Below are 10379 nucleotides of genomic sequence, written 5' to 3'. Positions count from 1 at the left end.
TATGCGGTACCAGGAATGTATACTTTTAACAGTATAAAACCACCTGTTGGTCAATTCCTGTCTGGTCCAATGGTGACATCTCCATTTTCTTCGAACATGCCTATAGTGACTACGGTCACATCTGCACTGAATCCGCCGTATTCTTCAGTTGCAGCGGAGCCAGTTAGTAACAATAACAACAATCATGTTTCTCAGTTTGTTAGTAATCCTGTTATTAATCAGGAAAACATATTGAGCAGTCGTCATTAAGGGGAGGCGATGGCTGCTCGACTGAACTTCTCTCAAAAGAACGTTTTGAAATTAGAGATGAAGTAGTTCCAAAAAAAGTGAGCTTGTATTACCCTCTTTGAAGTTATTAACATACTTTGTTTTAAAAGAAGAAGAGGAAGGAAATATAGCTAATCAAAATTTCGAGATATATCCTTCCCCTTCTCTAGATTGTAAAGTGGGGGAAACACAGATAAAGTGTATCCTGGATACAGGGGCTGAGTTAAACCTCCTAAATTATAACATTTGGCAAACCTTACAAAATTCTTTTCGTTCGGCCAAACTCCAACCTGTACCCAGTGTACATTTAAATGCATTTGCGGGAAAAGATAGCTTCCCAGTGAAAGGATTGTTGGAACTAACGTTAAATATACAAGATAATCTTTTTGATGTTCCCGTTTTCGTAGTAAAAGACATGAAAGCTGGTCTGCTATTGGGGTCACCTTTCTTCGCGAAGTTTCAAGTCACTTTAGATAGTAGTAATAGAAAATTAGTATTGAAAAATAATTATCAAGAAGAAGTGACGTTGGACCTTTCGTACCCGAATATATTATTAATTCATGTGGAAAATGCTAAATCGTCAACTGAATTAAATAAAAATCTTTCCCCTTCTGAGGAACAAAAACACGACTATGGTGAAATTTCAAAAACAGAAATCCAGGAATACGTAGATAATCGTGTTGATTTAGATAGAAACACTAAAATGAAACTAAAAGATTTGTTATTGAAATACAACCATTTATTTTGCGAATACCCCAAACCGATAAATTGTGAGCCTTATAAGATTGAGCTTAGAGATCAAGACCCTCTTGTGGGAAAAATATATCCCATTCCCCAAGCTATGCAGGAAAAATTCGAGGAAGAACTCAATAAGTGGATAAAGTTGGGGATAGCTAAAGAACAAGCTAGTAGCTATAGAAACCCCATCCACTGCGTGAGAAAGGCTTCAGGGGGGGTGAGGCCAGTGATCGACCTCAGATCCCTGAATTTGAAAGTCATAAACCCTAAAATTCAAGTTGAACCGATTAACGAAATACTTTCTCGAATATCTGGTGCAAAAATCTTTAGTTCAATGGATGCCACCATGGGTTACTATGGTGTTCGGCTTCATCCTGATTCCCTTTCATGCACTAGCTTTATTTATCTAGGACGACAGTATGTTTTATGTGTCTTACCAATGGGACTCAAGTCTAGTCCTAGTATATTTCAAAATGTTATGAATTCATATTTCGGTCTAAACACTAGAATGTTTGTGGTAGTCTATCTGGACGATTTGTTATGTTTTAGTTCAAACTTAACTGAACATTTTGAAAATTTAGAAACCCTCTTCAAAATTCTCGAATTTGGAAATTTTGCCTTAAATTTTAAGAAGTGTCAATTTGTAAAAACTGAAATTTCGTTTCTTGGACATGTAGTGAATGGAAAGGAATTGAAGCCGAACCCTAAACAGAATGAAGCCATTAAGTGTTTTCCGATTCCTAAAAACAAAAATAAGTTAAGATCCTTTTTAGGTATCCTTTCGTGGAGGAGAAAATTTATTCCTCAATTTGCTGCGTTAACGGCTCCATTCTTTGACCTGTTAAAGAAAGATAGGAAGTATTGTTTTACGGAGGAACTAATGGAGAGATTTCAACAATTGAGACAGTTACTAAGTGAACCTCCTGCACTTAGTCAACCAGATTTCAACAAGCCTTTTCATCTATTTTCGGACGCTTCGTTAGAAAATTTGGCGGGTTATCTGGCTCAATATGACGAGGATGGAGAACTTTTGGTCATCGAATACGCGAGTCGAAAATTAAAACTCCATGAAGTGTCTTACTCGATTTTTCAATTAGAGTTACTAGCTGTTCTGTTCCTATGTGAACATTTTTCGTACTATATATTAGGCAGGAAGGTGACGGTTCACTGTGACAATAGTGCAGTGACCTATGCTTTCACTTTGCAAAACCTTGACCCTAGAACGACCAAAATTTTGTTGAAACTCCAAAGGTTTGATCTCCGATTTGAGCATATCAAGGGAGTAGATAATAAAATTGCAGATATATTGAGTAGGAATTCTCCTGAACTCCCTGCCAAATTGGAGGACTATCATGTAAATTTCATAAATTACAATGAGAATACCTTGTTTGATACAAACGAGTTGGCTCGAATGCAAGCATCAGACAAGTACTGTCGTGAGTTGAGAGCTAAAATGAATTCGGAATCTGTGAACTCTAGAATCAAGGTTATAAATAATCTAATTTATATTCAAAATTCAAAAACTAAGAATTGGCTGCTGGTGATTCCACAATCTCTGATTGAAAGAACAGTAAAACATATTCATGACACATTTTGGCGTTGCTAAATGCATGAAATTAGTGCAAGAGCTATTCTTTTGGAAAGGTCAAAAGCGAACGTTTCGGCAACATATAAATAATTGTGAATCGTGCGCGCGAACGAAAATTTCGAACAGAGCTATCTCTCGCGAAGATTTGCATATTGAGGCAGATAAACCACATTACAAGGTGTGTGTTGACCTCGTGGGTAAGCTCCCATGTAGCTATGATATTACTATGTATTGTCAATTGTTGATGTACTCCAGATTCCTTTGTTACCTACCTTTAAGGACAGCAACAACAGCTGAAATTATCCGGACTTTAGAGAAAGATTACTTTTATCTCTGTCCATACCCAAGTTATATCGTCTCTGATCAGGGCCCACAGTTTGTTTCTCAGAGGTGGAAGGATTACTGTAAGGAACATCAGATGCAGCATATTCTGATATCTCCTTATAACGCACGGGCAAATGGGATACTTGAGAGATCGCATCGTGATTTGAATAGGATCATCAGATTGCTATGTAGTAGTAATCATACCAAATGGAAAAATGTCTTGAAGATCGCCCAAGACCTATTAAACTATTCTTACAATAGTTCTATAAATTGCACACCCGCAGAAGTGTTCATTTCTTTTTCGGCTGCAGATAGGTTTCGGGAGAAATTTCCTTGGCCTCCTGAACTTCAAAATGTAGAAAATTCAAGGAGGTTGATACAAATAGAACCTCGTTTGTTGTCGAAGAGGAAGAGGAAATTGAAAAAGAATGTAGTTGAAATTAAAGAAGGGAATCTAGTCATGGTGAAAACTCATTTTCTTTGGGACGCTTTCAAAAAGGTCACGCACAAATATTTTCCTGTGTTTACTGGACCTTATGTTGTGTCAAAACTGCAACATAATTCTGTATTTTTAAAGGATTTAAAGGGGAGAGAAGTACCAGTCCAAAATTTAATAAATGTTAAATTATTTAATTGTTCAGAAGAGAAGCGAATTGAGTTATTAAAAGATTCCGAACAACTTTAACTTAAAAAAAATTAAAAATATTTTTTTCGAGGTCGCTGGGAAAAATGTAACGTACCCTTTTACCGGTACTTTACATTGTTACTGTTTTACCGGTACTTTACATTGTTACTGTTTTACCGGTACTTTACATTGTTATTGTTTTACCGTTGTTAAGTGGCCCCCATTTGGTATTGTCATGCCATTAGTTCAAATACATGTTTTATTTGTTTTTACGTGTTAGTTATTAACGTTAGTTGTTGAAATGTTTCTTTACTATTAATACAATTCACTGGATGGTGGGGTTATTCTATAACTATCCACTATATTCACATATAACTAATATCAATTACAAATGATTTAATATTATATCGGATTCTTCTAAATTTGCTAGGTAGATTCTATTAACACTGTAATAGTAAAATTCTTATTTCCATAACACTCACCCATGACATTGTATAATCAGTCGTGTCGAGCATCGGTTCATGGCATTCAATTGTCTTGTGCTTGCGGCATGCTGGGTAGCGAGGCCAAGATGGCGATAGCCGGGTAAGAAGATATGAAAATGTCGTGAACATCGATTGGTGCTCTTCAAGTAAATAGACAGACACGACTAGGTGAGAATTATCAATATTCTGTTTTTAGTTTGAGGAATTATGTGTCTCATTAAATATATTATAAATATTATTAATTCATTAAGTTCTCAAATTTTAGGGGAGTAACTACAATAGAATATTAAGTTTTACAATATGAAAAATATCGTGTAGTTGAGCTATGTAGCCGCCAGGTATTGCATGATGCTCAGCCATCTTTACCGTGCTAAGAAATAGGCGACCCCTTCGGTCATCCATGATAATTTGAAATTTAAATACGTAAATCGTACTTTTAGGACTCAACCTCATCAAAATTTGTGTTTTGATCCAACCTAGAAATAATTGGAATAAAAGAATTGGATGTCGAAGGCTAAATTAATCTTTAACAATTTTGGTAAATCGTCGCCTGATGCAACCACCTATGAATGCTGAAAATAGTAGGTGTCAGGTGGTTTAAAGTTGGATGTATTATCGTCAATGCTTCGGAGTGCACAATTCCATGGATTCGTGAAAAGGTGGGATCCGGAGGAGTGAGGAGGATACAACCAACGTGTCATAAGGTAAAAACTTTCCTTACTTATTTATCCTGAACCGGGAACCATTCAGGTTGATGACAGCAAGGGTACCAGTGGTGCTATAAAACCCAAACTATTTGCAACTTAATGACTGTTTGTGAAATTTTTATTCAGTACATCAATAGCATGACACACATGTGTAAATAAAATCTCGTGTTGTGCCACGCATCTAACAGGATTATCGTGATACTTCCATTAATATAATTATTAAGACTGATATTATTATGAAATGATAGTATGCATTCGGTAAAAAAATCAAAAACTTAGCTTCCGGTACAGAGTTCTAATATGATGTCCTCGTGCAGTCTTAAAGGTTAGGTTAGCTATGCTCAACTTGTCGTTCTCGTATTTCCATATACTGAAATGTCATGTTCACAATATAGTCAGGAAAGTGATAAATATAGTAGATATATTTTTTTTCATACTCATTTGTATATAAATATAGATCATGTTCATTCATATTGATAATCGATGCAGTGTTGTTATATTACAGAAAAATGTGACCCAGTGTCATAGAAATAAACTTGGAATATGCTACAGATATAATTTATGAAACGATTCCTAAGAAGGAATAATAATAATAATACTAATGTAGTATATAGATGTTAAAATGACACAAGTGGGCACGTATGCAACACGTGACGTAAGTGCACGGAGCATATTTTACTTCTTCATAATTTTTTTTATTCTTCACACTTTCCTGAGTCTTGAACGAAAATGAATGGATCAATGAATAGTGAGAATTAATAGGATTGTTCCATTGGAACGTAATATTCTATGTAAACCTGCCTAAGAAGCTAATTATAATGTATCATCTATATGTTTAAAAGTTAATTTTTTTTCTTCTTCTTTCTTATTTGTACCGGTAAGCTACGAATATGTAAACTACATACAATTGCCATAATGTTTATCCGAATGTAACACTAAAACAATGTAAAGAATCTAATTTATTCTGAAACAAGATTTCAAAATTTATAACCGTTTTTCTTAAGCTATAATTCGATTTTTTTTACAATAAATGATAACTTGAACTTCAATGTATGATTCCGTACCAGTAATTCATATTAAGTACATAGATTATAGGATAATAGTAACATAAAGTGCAAGTTGATGTCGAACATGTGCTAGATAGCACAGTTGCTAAAATCTCATTGACGGTCTACCACTTGACAAGAATCTGAGATTGCTTTCAAAATTCCGATGCGTATGTAAATAAGAAATCAGTTCTCGTTCTTTACTTTAACAGAATTAAGTGATTACAAATTGATAATTCAATCTAAAATGTTGTTTGGTATGTTTTCATTTACTTTTATGTCCCTAAAGCAGGACGTTACAAAATTGGCGATACCATCCAGGATTTTTGGTTTGTTCTCGAGATTTTCTCATTCCTGGAAAAGAACGTTTCAAAATTGGCTACACCAGCTATTACTGATTAAATCATCTTCTTCTTGTATGAGAGAAAGGTGTAGTATAAAATTGGCTTAGTTCAGCCTAAACATTAAGTTTAAGTAACTGTACAGAATTTAGTCCGTTTCAAACTCTATGCAAATAAAAGACATAATTTCAACTTCCATAATTCAATATTCAAGCAATAGCTAATAAAATTGCTACGTCTCCAATACGATTAGAAAGGGCGGTTAACATGCCACCATTATAAGACAGCACATTTTCATAATAAATAACTAAACAATATGATACTAATCCTAGTCCATCTCACCCAAGGAGGATTCTAATTAAGTTAGGAGAAACAATCCATAAAACTATCGAAAGAACAAATATTAATACAAGTATAATAAACCGATTGAGATATCGTTCAGATCCTATATACTGTCCACTGTAATAAATTACCATTCTAGAAATATAAAGTACAAATCTTATAAATATAAATGATATTCAATCAAATAGAAGAGTTATAATAATTTTATTTCTATTAAAAGAAATAACTTCTCACTCAATAAATACGCTATATCTATTAATTAAAAAACTCAAGCCTATTATAAATAAAAAACACTTATTCTATTTAAAAAGGCAAATCTAGTCACACAAATTGAAAAAGGTCAAACCATGGTTTAAGGGCAATAAACCTTCTTTAGTTCCACAAACTAAAATTTTATTCTAAACTACTCAAGCAACTACAATCATAAGAATCTCGGCCCCGCAAAAAAGATCAATAAATTTAAAGGCAATCAGTGTAATATCAATAATAAATATTCTCGTACACTTCCCCCCCAACAAGAATATAAATTAGAATAAGGCATTCCATGTTGAGTATATGAATATAAATACAATCTATAACCAGCTCTAAAAAAAGAAAGTAAAGCTAAACCTAATATACTCAACCAAGATCAACCAACAATTCTATTTAACAGACTAATTTCTCCTAATAAATTTAATGTTGGCGGCGCAGCTATATTAGCAATTCTTAGTAAAAATCATCACAGCCCTAGACTCGGCATAAAAGATAATATTCCTCGATTAAGTAACAGTCTTCGACTTCCTAAACGTTCATAAGAAATATTTGCAAGGCAAAATAATCCTGAAGAACATAGACCGTGAGCAATTATTAATGTAAGGGCACCTCTAAATCCCCATAATCCCATCGTTAGAAGGCCCATCAACACTAAGCCTATGTGAGCAACAGAAGAATAAGCAATTAAAGACTTTACATCAACTTGTCGTAAGCATACTATCTAACTTATCAAATACCTACAACTCTAATACCAAATCAAATTAAATTTATATTTACAGCTACATTTTCTATAAAATATAAAATACGTAATAGTCCATACCCTCCTAGCTTCAATAAAACTCCTGCCAAAAGTATTGAACCACTTACGGGTGCTTCAACATGTGCCTTAGGTAATCAAAGATGAACTAGAAATATAGGCATTTTAATTAAAAAAGCAACAACTAAAGCAAAATATCATATATAATATGTAATTCCTAAATCTATTACACTTCTCATATTAATCATCAATAAGCTACCCTTAACATATTCCAAATAAAAAATACCAATCAAAAGTGGCAGCGAAGCAAACAAGGTATAAAACAACAAGTATATCCCTGCCTGCACCCGTTCGGGTTGATAACCTCAACCCAAAATTAAAAATAATGTAGGAATTAATGAGCCCTCAAAAAAATAAAACATAAACAATCTAGAAGAAGAAAATCTCAAGTAGAGTAATACAAGTAATAATAAAACTAAACTAATAAAACTCGTACTATAAAATGAACTTCTCAATACACTTTCTCTAGCCATAATTATAAGAATAACAATTCAAATACTTAATAAAATCAACGAATATCTCAAACTATCTCTCCACAAATAATAACCTACCTCCCAAGGAACCAGCCCTATACTATTTCTTATTATAAATAAAAAACAAACTCTAATAAGACAAAACTGAACAACTCACCATAATTTAAAATTAAAGCCTAAAGGTATTAAAAACAACATAAATATTAAATATTTTAACATCGTAATACAACTAAAGAATTCAAGTAATCATCTCCATGAGTTCGGACAATAGACACTAAAATTGACAAGCCTAAGCTACCCTCGCTAACACTAAAAGTTAGAAATAATAAACAAAAATAGTTTTCAACATACAAACTGCCTAAAGAATAAGATAGAAGAAAAAACTTATCAACACAATGAATTCAAGTCTTAATAAAACCATCAGTAAGTGCTTATGTTGAATAACAAAACAAGCTATTCCTAAAATAACTAGAAAACAAGAAAACAAAATAAATAATATTTTCATAAGCTTTTATAGTTTAATTAAAACGTTGGTCTTGTAAACCATTAATGAATAAAATTCTAAAAGCATCAAGAGAAAGTATAAACTTATCTTTAGTCCCCAAAACTAATATTTTAATAAACTACCTCTTGAAATTAAAATAACCTGAATATTACTTATAATTTTAGTAGTTTTAAGATTTATTCTGATTCAAATATCTCACCCCCTATCAATAGGACTAATGCTTATTATCAACACTATTACTACCTGCTTAACTATTTCAACTATAAGAGAATCTCCTTGATTTTCTTATATTCTCTTCTTAGTTTTTCTAGGAGGTATATTAGTCTTATTTATTTATGTTACAAGACTAGCATCAAATGAAATATTTACTTTAACACCTAACCTTTTCCTATTAATTTTTCTAGTTCCATTCCTCTTAGTTCTTATAATAATTATCGACCCCCTTCTACTCCCGAACATAATTTCACTACCAGATGCACACCACTATACAACTAATTACCAAGAAATCCCCGGTATAAAATTTTATATAACATCAATCTTAATAAATACTATAATATTAGCGACATATCTATTTATTACATTAATTGCAGTAGTAAAGATCACTTCATTATATCAAGGTCCTCTTCGGCCCTCTAAGTCATATGTCAACACCAATTCGCTTACATCACCCCCTTTCTAAATTGCTAATAACGCCTTAGTAGATCTTCCAGCTCCTATTAACATCTCATATTGATGAAATTTTGGCTCTCTTCTCGGCTTAGGTTTGATTATTCAAATTGCTACAGGCCTATTTCTAGCAATACATTATGTATCAAGTATTGAATTAGCCTTCAATGGAGTAATTCACATCTGCCGCGAAGTAAATTTTGGATGGCTTTTACGTACTTTACATGCTAATGGAGTATCATTTTTCTTAATTTCTCTTTACTTACACGTCGGCCGAGGAATATACTATGGCTCTTATCTTTATCTTCATACTTGAAGAGTAGGAGTTGCTATTCTACTGTTAGTGATAGCAACTGCTTTTGTGGGTTATGTCCTGCCCTGAGGTCAAATATCTTTTTGAAGTGCTACAGTCATTACAAATCTATCATCAGCTATCCCCTACCTAGGAACAATATTAGTACAATGAATTTGAGGGGGATTCGCTGTAGATAATGCTACTTTAAACCGATTCTTTGCCTTCCATTTCCTCTTACCTTTCATTGTAGCTGCCATTTCAATAGTGCACCTCATATTCCTCCACCAAACAGGATCTAACAACCCTCTTGGCCTTAACAGAAACCAAGATAAAATTCCTTTTCACCCTTATTTCTCAACTAAGGACACTATTGGATTTCTAACAATAATAACAGCCTTAATATTACTTACCCTCTGAAATCCCTATATACTAGGAGATCCTGTAAACTTCACTCCAGCCAATCGCCTAGTTACACCAGTACATATTCAACCAGAATGATACTTCTTATTTGCTTACGCCATTCTTCGTTCCATTCCTAATAAGCTCGGAGAAGTTATTGCTTTAGTAATATCGATCCTCATTTTAATAATTATACCATTTTTTCATACTAGAAAAATACGAGGCTTACAGTTTTATCCTATTAATCAAATTATATTCTGAATTATAGTTAGCACAGTAATCCTTTTAACTTGAATTGGAGCTCGACCAGTCGAAGATCCTTACATTCTAACAGGCCAAATTCTCACAGTTATCTACTTCGCTTATTTCCTATTTGTGCCTTATCTCTCCTCCTTATGAGATTTCCTACTAAATAAGACTTAGTTCTTTGGCTGAGAATAAGCATATGTTTTGAAAACATACAACAAAGCAAAGCTCTAAGAACTTATTCTCAATTTAATACACTTAAA

The 10379-nt window shown here is 33.2% G+C and overlaps 1 pseudogene; it reads right to left on the bottom strand.

The window, feature by feature from the left end:
- Positions 1–6884: 6884 nt before the first annotated feature.
- LOC145689206 (NADH-ubiquinone oxidoreductase chain 4 pseudogene) lies at positions 6885–8224 on the bottom strand (annotated as a pseudogene).
- Positions 8225–10379: the final 2155 nt, after the last annotated feature.

The sequence above is a fragment of the Thermobia domestica genome, chromosome 7 (assembly GCF_964235325.1).
Source record: "Thermobia domestica chromosome 7, izTheDome1.hap1.1, whole genome shotgun sequence".
Classification (NCBI taxonomy): Eukaryota; Metazoa; Arthropoda; class Insecta; order Zygentoma; family Lepismatidae; genus Thermobia; species Thermobia domestica.
This window is presented reverse-complemented; position numbering and strand designations above follow the sequence as displayed.